The sequence below is a fragment of the Mustelus asterias genome, chromosome 5 (assembly GCF_964213995.1).
Source record: "Mustelus asterias chromosome 5, sMusAst1.hap1.1, whole genome shotgun sequence".
Lineage (NCBI taxonomy): Eukaryota > Metazoa > Chordata > Chondrichthyes > Carcharhiniformes > Triakidae > Mustelus > Mustelus asterias.
Window position 1 is genome coordinate 127,758,668 of NC_135805.1, and position 23,828 is coordinate 127,782,495.

Genomic DNA, 23,828 nt, shown 5'->3' on the forward strand with positions numbered 1-23,828 from the left:
TTACTGCGGAAAGGCAGCTTCGAGGGGGATCTGCATACGGAGGTAAGCATCATGGCGTCGTTCAGGAGGTAACTAAGTGTGTAGATGAAGGTAGAGCAGTTGATGTCGTATACATGGATTTAAGTAAGGCATTTGATAAGGTTCCCCATGGTCGGCTCATGAATAAAGTAAGGAGATGTGGGATAGAGGGCAATTTGGCCGATTGGATAAGTAACTGGCTACTTCATGGAAGACAGAGGGTGGTGGTGGATGGAAAATTCTCAGACTGGAGACAAGTTACCAGCGGTGTACCACAGGGATCAGTGCTGGGTCCTCTGCTATTTGTGATTTTTATCAATGACTTGGAGGAGGGGGCTGAAGGGTGAGTCAGTAAATTTGCTGATGACACCAAGATTGGTGGAGTAGTGGATGAGGTGGAGGGCTGTTGTAGGCTGCAAAGAGACATAGATAGGATGCAGAGCTGGGCCAAAAAATGGCAGATGGAGTTTAACACTGATAAGTGCGAGCTGATTCATTTTGGTAGGACAAATTTGAATGCGGATTATAGGGTCAGCGGTAGGGTTCTGAGGAATGTGGAAGAACAGAGAGATCTTGGGGTTCATATCCACAGATCTCTGAAGGTTGCCACTCAAGTGGATAGAGCCGTGAAGAAGGCCTATAGTGTGTTAGTGTTTATTAACAGGGGGTTTGAGTTTAAGAACCGTGGGGTTATGCTGCAACTGTACAGGACCTTGGTGAGACCACATTTGGAATATTGTGTGCAGTTCTGGTCACCTCACTATAAGAAGGATGTGGAAGCATTGGAGAGAGTGCAGAGGAGATTTACCAGGATGCTGCCTGGTTTGGAGGGTAGGTCTTATGAGGAAAGGTTGAGGGAGCTAGGGCTTTTCTCTTTCGAGCGGAGGAGGATGAGAGGTGACTTAATATAGGTTTATAAGATGATGAGGGGGATAGATAGAGTGGACATTCAGAGACTATTTCCTCAGGTGAATGTAGCTGTTACTCGGGGGCATAACTATAAGGTTCATGGTGGGAGATATAGGAGGGATGTCCGAGGTAGGTTCTTTACTCAGAGAGTGGTTGGGGTGAGGAATGGACTGCCTGCTGTGATAGTGGAGTCAGACACTTTAGGAACTTTCAAGCGGTTATTGGATAGGCACATGGAGCACACCAGAATGATAGGGAGTGGGATAGCTTGATCTTGGTTTCGGAAAAGGTTCGGCACAACATCGTGGGCCGAACTGTGCTGTACTGTTCTATGTCTATGTCAAACCCACCTAAGTGCCTTGATTTTGGATGAATTGACCCAGAGAGAGTTGTCGAGGTTGTGGCAAATCCTGAGGGGCAGACAAAATAACAAACCTGGTGTGGCCAGTGAGTCAAGGGGTTTGGCAAGACATAGAAATTTAAAACGAAGAGAGATTACCCTTCAGGAGCAACAGAAGACCCCAGGAGGAGGGCAACGGAAGACCCCAGGAGGGCGGCAATGGGAGAGCCCAGGAGGGCGGCAACAGAAGAGCCCAGGAGGAGAGCAAATAGAAAATGAGTATAAAATTGTGACCCAAATCTAAATGAGAAATGGCCCAGCGATATCAAAGCTAAGAAGAAAAAAAAACAAGCACTATGAAATAAAGTGCAAATAGCGAGGAAATCCATAGTATAACATTCACTAGCAAGCAGTAAAGGAACTGGCGTTGGAGCATGAGAATTTGAATAAAGATGGGAATAAAAGGTTTTTGAGAGAAAAAGCACAAGCAAAACTCAGTAACAGAGGTCACAGCATAGAGCTCAAGAAGAGCCAAGGTAATCCCATGTAATGGATGCCATTAGTTTTGTGATGGATGCAGAAAACTGCGAGTATCAGAATGAAATGCATCAAAGATTTGATTCATGGCACCCATGTAGAACATACTATATTATCTACCACAAGAATCGTTGTCCTGTTGAAGCAGAAATTAGACCAGCACCATTATTGGGAATTCTTTACAGATCAAATGAAATAATCAAACTACCGTAAGGAATATACAAATGAGCTTATGAAATTGGCATTCTGCAGAGAGGCAGAAACTGTCCAGTGTTTGGAATGCGGAGAAGCACATCACAATGGACAAACTCGAAGAGAGGACACACGTGTTGGAACCAGTTAGTAATTCAGGAGAATTGTCTAACAAATAAAACGAGCAGAAGGAAGAAATATTGAACAAAGAAATAGAGTTTGTTGCAACTACAGCAAAAGTGTCAGTTCTCTGAAAACTTGCAAAGCACGAGAGGGGAGATATCACCATCAAATATCAAATTCTCAATAGAAGGGAATGTTGGATTCACCTTGGGAGAAACCCTGAAATGGATAAAATGAATAATTGCAAAAGCAGAGTAATGGATTGAGAGCTAAACTTACACATACTGAAAATGAGAATCAGAAACCAAGAAGAACAGCTTAATTATTGGATACAGAGAAAACAACTCTTAATTGAGTGAAAGATTCGGAAGGTAACAATTGGAAAATAAAGTTAAATTGGAACAAATTCAGACACAGGTTGAAGACTGCAATCTCTGCAGAGAACTCTTTCAACAAAGAGGGACCACTTAACATTGTCAGTTCATCTAAAGGTACTTCAGATGAGTATTGAGATAAAGGGAAAGAGTTATTGAAAAAAAATGTGGGAGATGGAGCTGGAACTGGCTCAGACCAAACTGCAACTGGTGGAAGCAAAATACAGGCAGAGGAGAAAGCAGTTGCATAAGAGCTGCTCAGGCCCAAGCAGAAGTTTGGCTGATGCAGAATCCAAAAGGAAGAGATTGGAAGATGAAGCCATTTAGTTGAAGTTGTTGAGCCAGAGAGAACTAGACAAAGCAGCAATTCAAGCAGAGAAGGAAACTGGGATTATACACCAGGACAAGATTGCTGAAACAGTCACACGAATAGAACTGCACAAGAATTAATACAATAAAATGGTTGATAGAAAAGGTGCGCAACAATGGGTCTTTCTAGACGGCATGGTGTTCAGCCTGGCAGCAAGATTAACTGCAGGTATGACATGCTGAATAGTCTTAAATGATGCTACATGGCAAGAAAGGACCCTTGACATATTGATCAGACTTCAATGGGTCTGCAGCCTTGGAGAGTTTTGCAATCGCAGCATGGTGACTGCACAGGAATTCTTTGAGGACACAGTGCAGAGATGGTGCTCAAATAAAGGGCTGATAGGCAAATGAATCCCTCATCGAGAGATTGCAGCCCATAGCCTGTCAGTTCAGTTCAGTGAATGAGAGAGCACACTGAGAGGACCAGCATAGGGTTGGTTAGTCAAGAAGGGTGAGTGACCAGGATTGATAGTAAGTGAAGGAGAGTCAAGCAAAACAAAAACTTACAAAAATTAGGCCTGAGAAGGTTGAGAGTGTAACAGGCAGAGCTTTGGAAAATAAGGTAGAATGGCCCTCATCCCAGGTACTATAGAAGATGGAAGGCCAAAGGAATATTGTGAAAATATATGGCCTCGTTGAAAAGATAATTCACATGGTGAAATCCCTAATTCTCAAACGTACACAGAACAAGCAAGATTTACAGATTTCAATGTTACATCTGAGAGTGACACTATTAAATGCAACTATTCCATCACTGGTAGAACTTTTGCTTGGCAGGTCAGCCCATACTAATTTCCCTACTCTAACCCATTCTACTCTCTTAGACACTGGAGAGAAACTTTTAAAAGTGCAATAGAAGATGACCAACTTGCACAATAAAAATGCAAGTACAGAATTGCCAAATTTGAATTCGGATAACAGGTTCACATCCAGGATCCCACAGAAAATACATGGCATTCAGGTGACAAGGATTTAATCACAGAATCCCTCCAGTGCAGAAGGAGGCCATTCGGCCATTCGGCCCATCAAGCCTGCACCACGTAGGCCCTCTTCCCATAACCCCACATATTTACCCTGCTAATCCCCCGACACTAAGGGGCAATTTAGCATGGCAAATCAACCTAACCCGCACATCTTTGAACTGTAGGAAGAAACCAGAGCACCCGGAGGAAACCCACGCAGACACGAGAAGACAGTTACCTGAGGCTCGAATTGAACCCGGGTCCCTGGCGCTGTGAGGCAGCAGTGCTAACCACTGTGCCACCGTGCCAACTTTATATATATAAGATATATATAGTCTTTATACACAAAGGCACTACAGTGAGGCAAATCAGAGGACAAATTAGATCCATTCTAGCTCCTCAACCACCATTCCTTCTTATTGCATCTAGGACTCCATTTTGGATAATGCATGGATGGGAAAGGATTGGAGTGATAAGGGCCAAACGTGGGCAGTTGGGACAGGCTGGTCAGGCACCATGGTCAGCATGGACTGGTTAGGCCAAACTTCCTGTTTCCATGCTGTATTGCTCTATGACTCTGACAAGATTCCAAATGCAACCAGTATGACAATCCCACAGGTCTCTGTGAGCAATTGAAAAAACCTCCAGACAAGGTTATCATGACAAGATCTGGGCATGCCAGCAGATTACCTGTACATTATAGAGGCTTAGATTCATCCGTTCAGTACACTTATGTAATGGTAACTAAACATGAGCATGCATTGCAAATACTTTGGAAGGGGGGGTGGTATCTTTAAAAAGAAAGGGGGTGTTATGATGTGCCTTTAAGGGATTGCAGTGTGACATCACCAGAAAGGAGGTATGCCATGCGATTCACGTTTAGTTTCACTTTTGCTTTCAGCAGAGTACACATGGACATTGCTCTGTCGCTTGGATACCTTCAAGCTTTCTACTCATGTATGTCTGTTCTCACATGTCTAGTGTCAAGAAAGGAACCCAGAGCATGTTTATCTGATCCCTTAAGAGTGATTGGTGCCTTTATAGCATTAAAATGGCATGGCACAAGGGAGTCTGAAACAACAGTATTTCTCACTCACGACCTCTAATCGCAACTAATTGTATTCCCCAGCTGTGCTTTCGAACTCATCTGTTAAACATATGCAGCAGAACATATTGACTGGCATAATCATTGACTGCGGAATAACATGAAGAGTGCTGGAGTATTTCCCTTGCCACTATTGTTTGACATGTATGGTTATTGTTTTGATCAATAGCATTCAAATCAATGATGATACATTCTTTTTGGTTTCTGATGTTATCTTGATCAGTGCGTTAATGGAATTATAAAACTTTATCCAAAAAAATGTCGAATGAAAGACTGGCCAGTTGGCTCGAAAAACACTGATATTCTCCTCAATATTTAACAAACCACAAGAATTGTTTTAGAAATCAAATTCGAAAATCAAATAGGCTGCAAATTTTTTGCCACAAAACTCTGTCCTTTGAATCCCATCTCACTTGAAATTGAACATTTTAAACTGTGTCTATTCTTGTAATAGGATTTAAACATTTATGATAGGGCAGAGTCCTATTTTACACTTAAACGGTTATAATCCACGTGGCTTTACAATACTTTCACACACATACATATAAATGCAAATGCACACACACACACACCGAGTCTGTATTTTGCTATATGAGGTTTGAATATTAACAATGAATTGTGTTGCACAATTTTATAATCCAACCGGTTGCTCCAGGACGATTACACATTGATGTCCCTGTGATATACATCAATAGCCTGAAAGACAAACCATCAATGCATTAAACACAAGCAAAATTAATCAAACACATATGAAGCTATGGTGCTTCATGTGTTGAATGAGAAGTTACCTTAACTGTTTTCCAGAGAGGCATTTGTGTGGCCCACAACAACTGGAAATTAAATTGTCTGGCCTTGGCTATGGAGCAAATTAATATAAACTTAAAGTTAATTTTATTCGTGTCACAAGTAGGCTTATATTAACATTGCAATGAAGTTACTGTGAAAATCCCCTAGGTGCCACACTCCAGCACCTGTTCGGATCCGCTGAGGAGAACATAGCATGGCTAATGCACCTAAGCAGCACGTTTTTCAGACTGTGGGAGGAAACCCATGCAGACATGGGAAGAACATGCAGATTCGCACAGACAGCAGCCCAAGCCGGGAATCGACCCCAGGTCCCTGGCGCTATGAGGCAGCAGTGCTAACCACTGTGCCACCGTGCCGCCCATCATAATATCAAAGGGAAGGTTAGGTTGTTTAATAAAGCTCTTCAAAATTATGAAGGAGTTTGATTGGGTCGATGTACAATTTCCGCTTGTGGAATGTCCAAATCCAGGGACAGGGTTTTCACTGCAGGCTTCTGGATCATGACAAAAGAGTCAAATGGGAGATCAGAAGCCTGCATTGTGTGGGAAACAGCACATTCACACTGCATATCATAGCATTCTGATTTCTGTTTTCAACAATTCTCCTTGCTTCTATCATACTGTGCTGCCAATCCACAATCAATTAACCCTTCGCATTGAATCGTTATTCTGTGCCTTCCAACCTCGGGGATTAAGAACTGTACCAAAGAGAGAGAGGCTTAGTTGCTCCTTTCACAAAGAAATAATTCACCTTGTAGATAAGTCAGGGTTATAAAAAAATGTCCTCAGCTGAACAAAAAGTAGTTCATATTTGTGCTGTTATATCGTAGAAAACAGATGTGGCCGTACATTTTTGTTTGATTTATTAATAGGATTACAATTAATATGGCACTTTAACAACATCCCATGTGCATTAATTTAATGCCCTTAATATAAAATATCACAAGGCGCCTCTCACAGACCCGTGTTCATCCAATTCTGGAATGTCATTCTTCAAATTTGAGACAATTCAGAATTAATATTTGAAATTATACAGAGAAAATTACAAAACTCTGCTTTAAAACCTACCTGCTAAACTAAAAGATTCCTACGGAATACAGGCTCCAACTCAATTTTTTTAAATCTTTAATGACAGTGCAGATTGGTCCAAAGGTTATTGTTTGTATTTCATTCTACTCTAAATACAGAGACTAAACAATTGAATCCATTATCAAAAAATAAATTATCTGACTCTCATGCACACTTTTTTTTGAAGTCAAAACTTTGAGAATGAATTTGAGAATTCTGCCAGCCATTAGAAAAACTTATGACAATATCAGAGAAAGAATTCAACAGATCTGTCAGTACCAATCAGGAGAGAAATAGAGTTAACTGGAAGGAAGGAGAATATTAGAGCAAAAAGAATTGCAACAAAAGATAGCACACAACAGATGGTTTGGTGTGAGAGGGAGGGGATGATTTGCATTGAGGCAGTACAATATTCAAATAAAGGAAATGAGAAGAAAAAGAGAAGAAAAGATGGAGGAGTTTGTTGAGTTTGGCAACTTAGATTTTTAACCTTTCTTCTCTTTTCCATATCAAAAAATATTCCATATATGTATTGCAAAACCGACATCCAAACTAAATATGTCATTCCTGTCCCAGTGTGGGCCTCTGGTTATGAAGCAACGGCTTTGTTTTTTCAACTCCAATTGTTTTTGCATCATAAAACCTCATTACAAAGCAGACATCTAAACAGATTCACAGACTTTCAGGCTATCTTTTTTCACATGAAGGTAAACTGAAGTTTTAGCCCTTTCTTAGAACACAAAAACAGAAACACAGATTAAACTGAAACGTATACCTTATTTCCAATACCCACAAAACAAATATAAATTACTTAAACTATCTCTATTTCCGAACAATATTTACAAATAATTGTTCCTCCTCTGCCATCTTGAGAACTTCTTCATTGCTCTTGCCCTCTCTCTCCAACTGATCCAATCAATTCTTCTTGAGAAGCACATTTCACAACATTCTAGTGAAAGGATGTTGCCTTTTCTCAAGGTCGGCATTTCCGATACTCTTGAGCATATTTTTTTCCCCATTCAGAGAATGGATTCTTTGCTATTGCAGTTCTAGCTCTTGATTTGAAGCCATCTTCTAACAAGGTGTTTTCCAGGTGCTTAAATTGCAATACCTCTTCAAAGCTAAGTGGAAAGTGAGCTGGAGGGAGGACACATAGAAGCTGCGAAGAGATACAGACCGGTTAAGTGAGTGCGCAACAAGATGGCAGATGGAATATAATGTGGGGAAGTGTGGAGTTATTCACTTTGGTTGTATGAATAGAAAAACAGAATATAATGTGAAAGGTGTGAAAATTTGAGGTCTTGATGTTCAAAGAGACTTGAGTGTACTTGTATAAGGAACACAGAATGCAAGTGCAGCAAGCAATTACGAAGGGAAATAGTGTGTTGGCCTTTATTTCCAGGGGATTGGAGTACAGGAAGAAAGAAGTCTTGTTGAATTTGTGCAGGGTTGTAATGATCTCACCGAGACCCGTGTGATTGGAGTATGAGCTCTCTGATTGAGGAAACGATTGCCTGCCCAATCAGGGAGCCCCACGTTGTGTAAATATATTGAGGAGTGTCAGGGCTCCTGACACTCTGGATTCTGACTTTGTACCTGAAGCACTCTTAGGAGTGGAGGTAAGTTTGTAAATAAAGGGAATCTGGTGAACAGACGCCAGCATCTGAGGAGTTATTTGAAGGGCTTTATGTGAAACCACATCTGGAATTCTTTGTGCCACTTTGGTGTCCCCATATTAGAAAGTATATTCTTGCACTGGAGGCAGTACAGGAAAGATTCACTTAATTGGTCCCTGGGATGAAGAGGCTGTCCTACGGTGAGACACTGAGTAAATTCTGCTTATGTTCTCTGGAGTTTAGACGTGATCTCATTGAAACCCACAAAATTCTGAAGAAACTTGATAGAACCTTGATAGGTTGTTTCCTCTGGTTGTGGAATCTAAAATACAGGGGCAGAGCCTCAGGCTGATCATTTAGGACTGAGAAGGGGAGCAATTTCTTCACACAAAGGGTTGTGAAGTTTTGGAATTCCCTACCCCAGAAGGTTGTGAATGTTTCATCATTGAATACACTTAAGGCTGAGATAGAAAAACCTTTGGTTTCAGGTGTAGAGGGGGGTACAAAAACCCCTGGGATTTTGAAGGCTATTAAAACAAAGTAGACTAGTTTAGAATAGGGATGTGCCTTATATATACCATAAGGAATCACAAAGTGCCATATATTTTTTAATGTTTTGTAAGCTTTGATCAAGGTGCAGCCTGCCCCAAAGCATAATGGGAAAGAAGCAGAACTAGATAGGTCGCATTTTGTGGAAACAGAATATATCCTCCATTATCAGAAGGAGACCCTGCAGCTGTAAGCTACCAAGGTTTTAAAATGAATGGAGGTATTTAGCTTCTAGCTGTAGTTTATAGAAGTATTCAACTTTTACTGATACGGACTCACTCGCAGACAGAGGGAATGACTCCCACCCCATTCCCATGGTTTGCAGCGATCCTTGAACCTACTGGATTTGCATAGATTAGATTGCTCGGCAATGGGGGAGAAGAACCTCTGGGTCCAGTTGACCAATTAATTCCCAATTCTGCTAGAGGTAGAATGCTATTGGCCAAGGTAAATAATATATATTAGTGTAATTGGATCATCCAGTTTGGATGGCAGGTTGGGCGGAGAAACAAATCTTCAAAAGGGTATATCTGTTTTGCACATGTACTGTAACATCAGAGAGAAGTTGGAATCTTCTGGCTGTCTCTCACCCAATGCATATTGGTCAATAAAGAATGTATTTAACTGCATATGTCTTTCGTGGGTCTTTGTATTAGCGGAGTTCAGTTCAATACATGGCACCAGAGGGAGGCTCCCAGAAAATCTCCTTACATCAGGGAATCGAGAGATACAGGGAGGGGGTGGGAAAGTGGAGTTGAAGCCCAAGATCAGCAATGACTGTATAGAATGGCGGAGCAGGCTCAATGGGACCTGTGGTCTACTTGTCCTCTTATATATAAAAAGGAAAAGAGTAGCTAAAGTAAATGTTGGACCCTTAGAAGACAAGAATGGGGATTTAATAATGGGAAACGAGGAAATGGCTGAGGCCTTAAACAAGTTTTTTGTATCGGTCTTCATGGTAGAGGACACAAATAGCTCACCGAAAATTGATGATCGTGGGACTGTAGGGGGTGAGGTTCTTAAAACGATTACTATTACTAAAGAGGTAGTGCTTGGTAGGCTAATGGGACTAAAGGTAGACAAGTCCCCGGGCCTGGATGGAATGCATCCCAGGGTACTGAAAGAAATGGCAGAAGTAATAACGGATGCGTTGGTTGTGATTTATCAAAATTTGCTGGGCTCTGGGGAAGTGCCGGCTGATTGGAAAACAGCTAATGTGACGCCACTGTTTAAAAAAGGAGGTAGACAAAAGGCGGGTAACTACAGGCCGGTTAGCTTAACGTCCGTAGTTGGGAAATTGCTGGAATCCATCATTAAAGAAGAAATAGCAGGACACCTGGAAAAAAATGGTTCGATCAAGCAGACGCAGCATGGATTCATGAAGGGAAAGTCGTGTTTGACAAATTTACTGGATTTTTAAGAAGATGTAACGAGTGCGGTTGACAGAGGGAAACCGGTGGATGTGGTGTTTTTGGATTTCCAGAAGGCGTTCGATAAGGTGCCTCACAAAAGGTTGCTGCAGAAGATTAGGCTCCATGGAGTTGGGGGTAAAGTGTTAGCGTGGATTGAGGATTGGCTACGTAACAGGAAGCAGAGAGTTGGAATAAATGGGTGCTTTTCTGGTTGGCAGTTGGTGACTAGTGGAGTGCCGCAGGGATCGGTGCTGGGGCCTCAACTGTTTACCATATACATAGACGATCTGGAGGAGGGGACCAAGTGTAGGGTAACAAAGTTTGCGGATGATACAAAGATGAGTGGGAAAGCGAATTGCGTGGAGGATGCGGAAAGTCTGCAGAGAGATTTGGATAGGCTGAGTGGGCGAGGATCTGGCAGATGGAGTATAACGTTGACAAGTGTGAGGTTATCCACTTTGGAAGGAATAATAGTAAAATGGACTATTATTTAAATGGTGAAAAATTACAACATGCTACTGTGCAGAGGGGCCTGGGGGTCCTTGTGCACGAATCGCAAAAACTCAGTTTGCAGGTGCAACAGGTGATCAAGAAGGCAAATGGAATGTTGGCCTTCATCGCGAAGGGGATGGAGTATAAAAGCAGGGAGGTCTTGCTGCAATTGTACTGGTGAGGCCGCAACTGGAGTACTGTGTGCAATTTTGGTCCCCTTATTTGCAGAAGGATGTATTGGCCTTGGAGGGAGTACAGAGAAGGTTCACCAGGTTGATACCGGAGATGAGGGGGTTAGCTTATGAGGAGAGATTGAGTAGATTGGGCCTGCACTCGTTGGAGTTTAGAAGGCTATGGGGAGATCTTATAGAGACATATAAGATAATGAAGGGGCGAGACAGGGTAGAGGCAGAGAGATTCTTTCCACTAAGAAAGGAAACAAGAACTAGAGGACACAGCCTCAAAATAAGTTTAGGACAGAGTTGAGGAGGAACAACTTCTCTCAGAGCGTAGTGAATCTCTGGAATTCTCTGCCCATTGAAGCAGTGGAGGCTACCTCGTTAAATATGTTTAAGTCACAGGTAGATAGATTTCTGATCAATAAGGGAATTAAGGGTTATGGGGAGTGGGCGGGTAAGTGGAACTAAACCACTATCAGATCAGCCATGATCTTATTGAATGGCGGGGCAGGCTCGAGGGGCTAGATGGCCCACTCCTGCTCCTATTTCTTATGTTCTTATGTTCTCCTATTTCTTGTGTTCTAGTTCTTGACCATTAATCGTGACCTCTGCTTTCCCACCATTATTCCCTCAATCTTTGTAAGTTTTGTCTTTTTTTTTACATTACCTTTCATTGTGCAATCTTTCAACACTTCATTCACTCTATCCATTATTGTGTATCGATCTCCTGTTGTGCTAGCCACTATGGCACCCACAAATCTCACAACCTTCACCAATTGACCATCTTTTCATACTTCATCTCTTCATCTAATACTTCTTCAATCCTGGCTAGATATTAATGAGTAATGATAATGGTAGACAGCCTGGTCTCACCCCATGCCCACTGCCACCAGAATGACCTTAATTGAATCTACAGCCCTGATTGTAGCAGTCAGCCCCATGTACAGAGCTACAATCATTCTTTAACTCTGATTACCTTCAGCATTTTAAACAGCTTTTACCAATTCACCTTCAGCTCATATGTAGCTTAGACAAGGGACCTCTACATCCAACCACTTATGTCTTAATAAGAGTAAAGGCCTTGGGAAAAGAGAGGACTTTAAACTGTTGTTGAAAACTGTGAAGGCATTTCCCTTTCTCTGTTATCAGAAGATTGCCTCAACAGCTTTGAAGTGATAGAGTGCAAGGTTTTTGATGAGCTGATGGGAATAGAAAAGGCATGGTGGCACAATTGTTTGCACTGTTGCCTCACGGTGCCAGGGATCTAGGTTAGATTCCTAGGGTGACTGTGTGGAGTTTGCACATTCTCCCCGTGTCTGCGTGGGTTTCCTCTGGGTGCCTTGCTTCCTCCCACTCTCAAAGATGTTCAGGTTAGGTGGATTGGTCATGTTAAAATTGCTCCTTCATGCCCAAGAATCCCCCTGGTTAGAGGGATTAGAGGAATAGGGCAGAGGGTCGGTCTGAGTAAGATGCTCTGTCAGAGAGTTGGTGCAAACTCAATGCGCCAAATGGCTCTGTAAGGATTCTGAGTGGCAGGCGCGCCAGTTTGCTGGCACCATTTCTGCCCCAAACCATTTTTCCAGAGGTTGCATTTGCCCCAGAACAGCTATTCATCTGCAAGTAGCAGGTAGTTAATCGAGGTAAGTTAAAGACAAATTAAGGCCAAACATCCGGAGCACAAAACCTGACTGGACGTGGCCTCCGAGCAGTCGTCATGAGGGGACAGCATTCCAGGGTGTATTTGAAACCTTCCCCCCACTCCCCCACCAACCTGGTTCCAGCTGTTGCTACAAGTCCACCTCCTGGAGGGGCTTCCATTCCATGGCAGCTGTGGCCATTTTTTCACCTCCAAAGATTTAAAGTGTTGGGATGATGCCTCATTACTGAGGCTCCATCTCTCACCTTTAGCTTTGACAGCTGGCTGCATCTTCTTGGGGGCCTGGAATGCGCTGCCAGGCAAGGTGGTGGAGGCGGACACACTGGGAACGTTTGAGACTTATCTAGACAGCCATATGAACGGAGTGGGAATGGAGGGATACAAAAGAATGGTCTAGTTTGGACAAGGGAGCGGCGCGGGCTTGGAGGGCCGAAGGGCCTGTTCCTGTGCTGTATTGTTCTTTGTTCTTCCATGCTGGGCAACCTCCTATAGACCTTCCAGCTTCAAGAGTCCACCCAACATCCTTGACTGGATGCTGGGTACCGTTTGCTGACCACTCATTTGCCAATTCAGACAAAATCACTATCGGATAACCATTTAACACTATCATTGCCAACCCAAACACAAAAGCTAAAATCTTGCCCAGAGATTCAAACACAAATGGAACATTATTTATTACCAGTATTCTACTGAAGCTGAGCAATCTCTTTCTTATACAACAATTGGGCAACTCACATTAGGTCATAAACTGGAAATCATAGAATCATAGAAACCCGACAGTACAGAAAGAGGCCATTGGGCCCATCAAGTCTGCACCGACCACAATCCCACCCAGGCCCTACCCCCATATCCCTACATATTTTACCCGCTAACCCCTCTAATCTACGCATCCCAGGACACTAAGGGGCAATTTTAGCATGGCCAATCAACCTAACCCGCACATCTTTGGACTGTCAGCTTTGGAAAGTCATCTTGGCACCCACTATTTTAATTGGACCATCTTTTTTGACCTTTAAAAGAGGTTGAATTATTTTCATGACCTAAGAATGGCTAGCTAGCTCATATTACTGTGTAAATGTTATAATTCATGAGGAAATAATTAGCTCACTTTGATATGGACTCTGACTGACATTCATCGATGTCAACGTACATCATGACAGGATTTTTCTTCTGACCTCCTGCCCACCATGGGCTTGGCAAATAATTGTCATTCCATTGATGAGTCCAGCTTCAGTGTCATCTTCGTCATACAATACAATGTGATTGAAAATATGATTAACGCTACCAGACCTGACTCTTGGTCAAAGGTTTTCAATTGGATTCTGCTTAATCAGGACTGTTTGCTCAATGGAAAAAAAACATCAGGGCAGCTGATCTCACAGAGTTCCACTTGATAACTTTCCCTTATCAAACCTGTTCATTGTTTTACATGGTAGAATTGTGCTCGAAGACAATGATTGTTCGAGTGAGTCTGTCTCTCTCTCATTCAAGCTCATTTGACTCTCACTCACTCAACTCTTTTTTGTGTCTCGCTCACTCCTCCTTGTTCCCCCCTCTCTTGCTCATGCACATAGGAACAGGAAGAGGCCATTCAGCCCCCTGAGCTACCCCCCACCCCCAGTCAAAGTTTTTTCTGTATCTTAACTCCACTTCTGATCCATATCCTTTGAACTCCAAACCAATTTCAACCTCGGTCTTACATGTTTCAGTTGATTGATGTTATGAACCCTACGGAGCTGATAATTTAAAAAAGAGACTAGATTTCACAGCAAAAGACGTAAAGAAATTGCACAAAGAGATTTCAAGTTTTAAGAGTTTTACTGTTACTATCAAAGTATACTCAATATTGACTAAACATGACTTAGTTGGCAACTACTGCTCTCAATTAAGTAACATGTGTTCCTTATTGGTTCCTTAACATAACCGTTTACTCAACTCCATGTTTATACATTACATCACACTCTCAGCAAAGCTGTCGTCTAATTTATGAAGTCTTGAATTCTTCGGGGCATTTCAACAGGCTCCCTTTTTCCTGTTGCACTGGACCAAGTCTTCCAGAGTCCTTTGTAAAGTCCCTTCAGTCAATCCTCCTGAGCATACCCAAAAGGACTTCCAGCAGCAAGACGCACCTGGTGATTTCTCACTCTTTAAATCTCTATGAGGTCCGTCTTTTCAAATGGTAATCTTCCCTACATCTACCCAGCAGCATGTCTTATCCCGTCGCCCAGAATCTCTGTCGTCTGCACAAAGCTAAGCCAACTGATCATACCTGCATGTTCATGTGTTACCTTTGGCCAATGAGTTTCAATAGGACTTGACCTGGATTTTTGCACTCGATGGCAACCAGGCCACATGGGCTTATCACCTGTCGGAACTCAGAGGAGATTACATTTTACTTTGAATGAAAAGAGACAGCTTTAAAAATAACCATCTTATAAAACCTTGCATTCATAATACTCTCCACTCTTCTTTGGGGAAGTGTTCCAAATTTCTGTTCCTATTCCATATGAAATGCTTCCTGATCCCATTTCTTTATGGTTTAGATTTAAGGTCGCGCCCCTTTATTCTGTATGCTCCGACCAGAGAAAGCATTGCTTTATCTGTATATGTAGCATGAAATCCATGCTGACCCTTCAGTGCACTGATGCACTGTCAGAAGTGCCATCTTTTTTAGCGACACTCGAAGTGCATCAATTGTATGTTTGCTTGAACCAGCACATTTCTCACCAGGATCATAATAGATGTCACTGAATCAACTTGTGCTCTCACTCTGTACTACTGTTGTCTCCAATTTCCAATGCCTGAAGGTAAACGATCGGTCAGAAGCAGAAATTTTAAGATGGCGAGACATTTTGTACACATTCAACAACTTAGACTGACACCGCAGTACGTGCCACATTTATCAAAAGGACGAAGTTCTTTATGCTCTGACATTTTAAATTTCTATGGTACCATAATGTAGGTTAGAATTTTGTATGATAGAAGGAAACCATTCAGCCCACCACCCTCTGTGTGAAAAACTTCTCCCTAATATCTCCCCTGTACCTACCCCCCAGCACCTTAAACCTGTGTCCTCTCGTAGCAGCCATTTCCACCCTGGGAAAAAGCCTCTGAGAGTCCACCCGATCTATGCCTCTCAACATCTTATATACCTCTATTAGGTCTCCTCTCATCCTACGTCTCTCCAAGGAGAAAAGACCGAGCTCCCTCAGCCTATCCTCATAAGGCATGCCACTCAATCCAGGCAACATTCTTGTAAATCTCCTCTGCACCCTTTCAATCTTTTCCACATCCTTCCTGTAATGAGGCGACCAGAACTGAGCACAGTACTCCAAGTGGGGTCTGACGAGGGTCTTACATAGCTGCATCATTATCCCCAGACTCCTAAACTCAATCCCTCGATTGATAAAGGCCAGCACACCATATGCCTTCTTAACAACCTCCTCCACCTGCGGGGCCGATTTTAGAGTCCTATGGACTCGGACCCCAAGGTCCTTCTGATCCTCGACAGTACTGAGAGTCTTTCCTTTATATTGTACTCCTTCATCCCATTTGACCTGCCAAAATGGACCACTATGCATTTATCTGGGTTGAAGTCCATTTGCCACTTCTCCGTCCAGTCTTGCATCCTATCTATGTCCCTCTGTAACTTCTGACATCCCTCCAGACTATCCACAACCCCACCAACCTTCATGTCGTCGGCAAACTTACCAACCCATCCCTCCATTCCCTCATCCAGGTCATTTATGAAAATGACAAACAGCAAGGGTCCCAGAACAGATCCCTGGGGCACACCACTGGTGACCGACCTCCATTTTGAAAAAGACGCATCTATACCCACTCTCTGCCTCCTTTGGACAAGCCAGTTCTGGATCCACATGGGCAGCAACCCCTTGGATCCCATGCCCTCTCACTTTTTCTAGAAGCCTTGCATGGGGGACCTTATCGAACGCCTTGCTAAAATCCATATATACCAGATCTACTGCTTTCCCTTCGTCAATGTGTTTAGTCACATTTTCGAAGAACTCCGCCAGGCTCGTAAGGCACGATCTGCCTTTGACAAAGCCATGCTGAGTATTCTTGAGCATACTAAACCTCTCTAAATGCTCATAAATTGTGAGGTTAATCTGATGAAGTGAGTTGATAAATCACACGATTGTGGTCACTGTAACACTATCACGGACATCAAATCTGATGATCTGGGCAGTGCTGCCTCACAGTGCCAGGGACCCAGGTTTGATTCCAACCTTGGGTGTCTGTCTGTGTGGATTTGCACATTCTCCCTGTGTCTGCGTGGGTTCCGGGTGCTCCTGTTTCTTCCCACAGTCCAAAGACGTACAGGTTAGGTGGATGCTAAAATGGCCCTTTGTGTCCCAAGATGTGTGGATTAGAGGGATTTTCAGGGTAAATATTTGGAGTTATGGAAATAGTGTACTGAGTAGGCCTGAGTAAGATGTTCTGTTGGAGACTCTCAATGGGCCAAATGGCCTCCTTTTGCACTGTAGGGATTCTATGATCAAAGAAGTTGGGGTGGCACAGTGGTTAGCACTGCTGCCTCACAGCGCCAGAGACCGTGTTCGATTCTGGCCTCAATCACTGTCTGTGTGGAGCTTCTCCCCGTGTCTGCATAGGTTTCCTCCAGGTGCTCCGGTTTCCTCCCACAGTCCAAAGGTGTGCGGGTTAGGTTGATTGGCCATGCTAAATTGACCCTAGTGTCAGGGTATTAGCTGGGTAAATATGTGGGATTTCGAGAGTAGGGCCTGGGTTGGATTGTGGTCAGTGCAGACTCGATGGACCGAATGGCCTCCTTCTGTAATCTAGGGATTCTATGATTCTAAGTTAGCTTTTTTCAGAAGTTTAATTAATTCACCATCTGAAGGAAACAAAACCAGTTGGTCCCGTATTTGCATATAACCCTCATCCCAGGTACCATACTAGTCAATCTCCTGTGCATCCTCTCTAAGACCTTGGAAGACTGGAAGATTACAAAGCTTCCAGTATAAAGTACTAGTGAAGGCTGATCTGTTTAGTTTTGTTAATCTTCTGAGAATAACTCAACATATCCTACTGCAAGGCTACCAGATACAGGATAGAAGAATCCTTTCAACATGTTACTGAAGTAGTATCATGTTGCTCAGTGCCGACAGTTCTATATGCTTCTGTCTGGGCAAGGAAATCCTTTATCCCGTCCCCCCGTTGACCTCCCTTTCCTTGGCATCTGCCCCTGTGCTAATAAAGTGAAGTTTGAGAAACACAACCTCACCTTTTAAATAAGCACATTCCAGACTCAAAATTGAGTTCAACAATTTCAGAACATTCTCACCGCTCCCATTTCTATGGGGGTGATTTTACCATCACGTTACGCCCGTTTTCGGGCACGACATGATGGTAAAGTGAGCTGTAAAGCATGATCAGTACTGGTTTTCGCAGCCAGCGCCATTTCACGAGCGCTGTATATCTGTCGTGGTTTGCTCTCGCCGGAATTGGGCAACAGGCAGATTAATATACTTAAACCTATTGAAATGGGCATTTGCATCCACTTACTGAGCCTGGCACTCAATCATCCGGGCTTGGCCCCCCTTTATTGACGAAGGAAGAGCGGTGGATGTGGTCTATATGGACTTCAGCAAAGCGTTCGATAAGGTCCCCCATGCAAGACTTCTTGAGAAAGTGAGAGGGCATGGGATCCAAGGGGCTGTTGCCTTGTGGATCCAGAACTGGCTTGCCTGCAGAAGGCAGAGAGTGGCTGTGGAGGGGTCTTTCTCTGCATGGAGGTCAGTGACCAGTGGAGTGCCCCAGGGATCTGTTCTGGGACCCTTGCTGTTTGTCATTTTCATAAATGACCTGGATGAGGAAGTGGAGGGATGGGTTGGTAAGTTTGCTGACGACACCAAGGTAGGTGGTGTTGTGGATAGTTTGGAGGGATGTCAGAAGTTGCAGCGAGACATAGATAGAATGCAAGACTGGGCGGAGAAGTGGCAGATGGACTTCAACCCGGATAAGTGTGTGGTGATCCATTTTGGCAGATCCAATGGGATGGAGCAGCAGTATAAAATGAAGGGTACCATTCTTAGCAGTGTAGAGGATCAGAAGGACCTTGGGGTCCGGGTCCATAGGACTCTTAAATCGGCCTCGCAGGTGGAGGATGCGGTCAAGAAGGCGTATGGCGTACTAGCCTTCATTAATCGAGGGATTGAGTTTAGGAGTCGGGAGATAATGCTGCAGCTTTATAGGACCCTGGTTAGACCCCACTTGGAGTACTGCGCGCAGTTCTGGTCACCTCATTACAGGAAAGATGTTGAAGCCATTGAAAGGGTGCAGAGGAGATTTACAAGGATGTTGCCTGGATTGGGGGGCATGCCTTATGAGGATAGGTTGAGGGAGCTTGGTCTCTTCTCCCTGGAGAGACGAAGGATGAGAGGTGACCTGATAGAGGTTTACAAGATGTTGAGGGGTCTGGATAGGGTGGACTCTCAGAGGCTATTTCCAAGGGCTGAAATGGTTGCTACGAGAGGACACAGGTTTAAGGTGCTGGGGGGTAGGTACAGGGGGGATGTCAGGGGTAAGTTTTTCACTCAGAGGGTGGTGGGTGAGTGGAATCGGCTGACGTCGGTGGTGGTGGAGGCAAACTCGTTGGGGTCTTTTAAGAGACTTCTGGATGAGTACATGGGATTTAATGGGATTGAGGGCTATAGATAGGCCTAGAGGTGGGGATGTGATCGGCGCAACTTGTGGGCCGAAGGGCCTGTTTGTGCTGTGGCTTTCTATGTTCTATGTTCTATGTTTATGACCTCTTGGGGAAAGGTTCGCGCCGGTGAGGAATGGACATGCTTCCCATGAACGGGGAGCAGTCGACTTGGCCTCACTGGTGGAAACAGAAGCTATTGAGGCCCCCCAGGCAGGCTGAGGGCAAGGAGGGGGCTCCTTGGACAGTGCCAATCTGGTACCTGGGCAATGCCAGGGAGTGGGACTAATGGCGGGAGGTGCCAGTGGGGGCCAGTACAAATGGGGGGAGGGACCCGCTGCCATTCTACTGGGATCGGTGGGGGGAGGGAGGGAGAGGGGGCCCACTGCCACACTGCAACGATCAGTGAGGGGAGGACGGCAGATCTGCGATCGGTGGGGGGAGGGCAGCAAGTCAGCTAATGGTCTGGGCAGCGGGGTGGGGTCAGTGAGGGCTGCATTTTGGGCCGCAGTGCAGGGGGGTGGGGCGGAGCCACTTCAGGCAGCCTGCACCAGCAGGGGCCTGACAACTCTCTCTTTTTCTGTCAGACCTCTGCTGCTGCTAACGCGCACATGCAGTATCAGAGGCATGCACTACCACCCTCTGCAGTCTTTTGGGTGCGTTAAGCCTCGCCCACCGGCTTCTGCAGCACGAATCTGACATGCTTAAAATTTTAACCAACGTTGTCTACCTGATACGCTGCAAGAAAGGATGTCCCGAGGCATGGTACATTGGGGAAACTATGCAGACGCTGCGACAACGGATGAATGAACACCGCTCGACAATCACCAGGCAAGACTGTTCTCTTCCTGTGGGGGAGCACTTCAGCGGTCATGGGCATTCGGCCTCTGATATTCGGGTAAGCGTTCTCCAAGGTGGCCTTCGCGACACACGACAGCGCAGAGTCGCTGAGCAGAAACTGATAGCCAAGTTCCGCACACACGAGGACGGCCTCAACCGGGATATTGGGTTCATGTCACACTATTTGTAACCCCCACAGTTGCGTGGACCTGCAGAGTTTCACTGGCTGTCTTGTCTGGAGACAATACACATCTTTTTAGCCTGTCTTGATGCTCTCTCCACTCACATTGTTTCGTCTCTTAAAGACTTGATTAGTTGTAAGTATTTGCATTCCAACCATTATTCATGTAAATTGAGTCTGTGTCTTTATAAGCTCTGTTTGTGAACAAAATTCCCACTCACCTGAAGAAGGGGCTAAGAGCTCCGAAAGCTTGTGTGGCTTTTGCTACCAAATAAACCTGTTGGACTTTAACCTGGTGTTGTTAAACTTCTTACTAAAATTTTACAGGCAGAGTGTGTATGGGGAGGAACTAAAAGTCGATCTGAAGTTTCAAGTCCGCCTAGCATTTAGAATAAAAATCATAAAATTGCCCCCTATCTGTTGGTAATGGTTCTGTTGTCACCTCAAGCTTTCTTGTCCTATTTCCCCCACTCCCCTTTTCGTCATTTAATCTCACTGATTCCCCGACCATCCAATCACCCTCACTGACCATCTTCTTCTTCTGTGACCCATCCATACCCCTGACCTGCCTCCACTCACCATTCAATCCACCCTAAACCTTTGCCCATTTACCTTACACGGTTACCTTCTCCCTGGCTATTCAAAATGTCTGGCTCCTTTAAATCTTCTTGCTTTATGGCTGCTAGTCCCTTAAAAATGGGAACATGCTTTCTCTTCCCCGACTCTACTGCACTCAACTGAAGGCTATGGGAACTTGCTGTATTGCACGATTTCCACCCAGCCCTAGTTGGAAGGTTGGGCGAGAAAGGTGTGGCTGCATTTCCGTGTAAGCAACTAGGAGCAGAATGGCAATCCGACTGTGATTAACACTCCACGGAAGTTCTATCAGATCAGCCAGGATCTTATTAAATGGCAGAGCAGGGGCGGGTGTGCCTACAATGTAAAGGTCAATGACAAGCCTGCCAGTATTTTGCCACCTCAATCTACAATCCGTATAATGGCCATCTGGAATTTGATTGGCCGAGACAGGCCCCACCTCAAAGAGCTGCTGGCTAATCACGTGGCAAGCAGTTCTCGTCCCAAGAGCACCGGAAGGGAGTATAACTTCAGGCTGAACTAAATCATACCACCAGACTTCATAGAATTATAGAATCCCTACTGCTAGTCCCCCCCCTAACCTAATGGGGCAATTTAGCATGGGTCAATCAACCTAACCCGCACATCTTTGGGCTGTAGGAGGGACCCGGAGGAAACTCATGCAGTAATGGGGAGAATGTGCAAACTCCACACAGTCACCCGAGGTTGGAATTGAATCCAGGTCCCTGGCATTGTGAGGCAACAGTGCTAACCACTGTGCCACCATGCTGCCCTGACTTAAAACTGGAGACGTCACCCAGAATTTAAGAATGCTGCAATGTATTAATAAAAACCAAAATAAATTGGTTACAGCTGGGGGATAATCATGACAAATAAGTTATAATTTTATTGGATTTTCATTTGGGGTCAGTAGGACCAGTTGAACTGAAAGTCAAAGACACACCTTTTAATTTTTGTCACTATAGATAACTTGCTGCATGAGAATTACATCCTTACTGTAAATCTGCCCATTATAGATTCACGTTCAAATATGCCGATAAATGCACACATCTTAAAAATCAAAAGAATCCACTCCCACCCCACCACACAATGTCTAACATACATAAGCTCATGGAAAAGTACACTTCCTTTTTCTTTGCCAGTGCTTTAGTTGCAATTTTGAAGAAAAATAATAAATTCAATGAATGAAAAAGTAGCTGGAAGCAGACTGGTCCTGCTGTGAGGTATTACACAAGAATGTAAAGAGCTTTCTGTAATCAGGTGATGTCAGGTTCAGTGTTCAGAGATAGAAGGAAGATAAGAAACAGGAATAGGAATGGACCATTCGATGTTTGAAGAATTATGATTGTTATGATTTTGAACTTGTTTGCGTGAGTCTTTCTTTCTCTCTCGCACTCACGCTCGTGTGTCGCTCACTCATCCATGGTGTTTGTCTCACTCTCTTCCTACCTTTCTCTGCTTCATATACACAGTCATGATGTGGAGATGCCGGCGTTGGACTGGGGTATACATATACACAGTCACATACACAGTAACAGGAGTGGATCATTCAGCCACTTAGCTCTCTCACCATTCAATTAGATCATGGTTGATTTACATATGAACCCACCCGCCTGTCTTTGTTCGTAACCCTCAATACTCTTGTCTCTCTACCATACCTGCTGAGCTTTTCCAACATTTTTTGCCTTTGTTTCAGGTCTTTAGCATCTGCAGTATTTTGCTTTTATGCCATCCCCGCCACCCCCCACCCTTTTCAGTTTTGGAGGGTTTTATGGAGGGGGTGGGGGAGCGAGGAAAGGAGATGTTTTCTAGATTCTCATTATCCTTTGGGGTAAAGAAATGCTTCCTGATGTCATTGGTGAATGGTCTCACTCAAATTTTAAAATGATGCTGCTTTGTTCTGGACTCCCACACCAGAAGAAAGAGTTTCTGTCAATTATTTTAATCATCTTAAACAGCTCAATCAGCTCTTGGTCTTCTATATACAAGGGAATATAACGCAGCCTATCCTCATAATTTAAGTGTCAGCCATGGTATTAATCTGTACTGTATCATTTCAAAGCCAATATATCTTTGTGGGCGGCACGGTGGCACAGTGGTTAGCACTGCTGCCTCATAGCACTAGGGACCTCGGTTCGATTCAGGCCTCAGGTCACTCTTTGTGTGGAGTTTGCACGTTCTCCCCGTGGCTGTGTGGGTTTCCTTTGGGTTCTCCGGTTTTCTCCCATACTTCAAAGATGTGCAAGTTAGGTTGATTGGCCAAGCAAAATTGCCCCTTAGTGTCAGGGGGGCTAGCAGGGTAAATACTTGGGGTTATGGGGAAGGGTGGGATTGTTGTTGGTGCAGACTCGATGGGCCTAATGGCCTCCTTCTACACTGTAGGGATTCTACGATTCTATGTGAAGTAGCTAAAACTATGCACAATACTCCAAGTATAATCTAACTAATGTCTTACACAAATGCAGCATAACTTCCATCCTTTTTTCTGCCAGCCCCTTTAAGATGAAAGCTGACACTTTATTGGTCTTTAATTATTATTTTTTCCTGTCCACTTGTGATTTCTGATTCAGGGCTTAGGATGGCATTTTTTAGTTTGGTATAGACTTCGAGAAATTATTTATTTAATGTGGGGCTGCTTGTAGAAGGTACTTGAGATTCATATTGCGCATCAAGACCAATTGTGATGGGCGAGCCTCACAGCGATACAATGGGATCTGAAACCCGGCCAACATGTTGACTGCTGGGGAGTTGCCAGCAAAAAGCTGAAGACTGCCAATTCTTGTATTTCACAGGATAAAAACAGCCAACTGCATT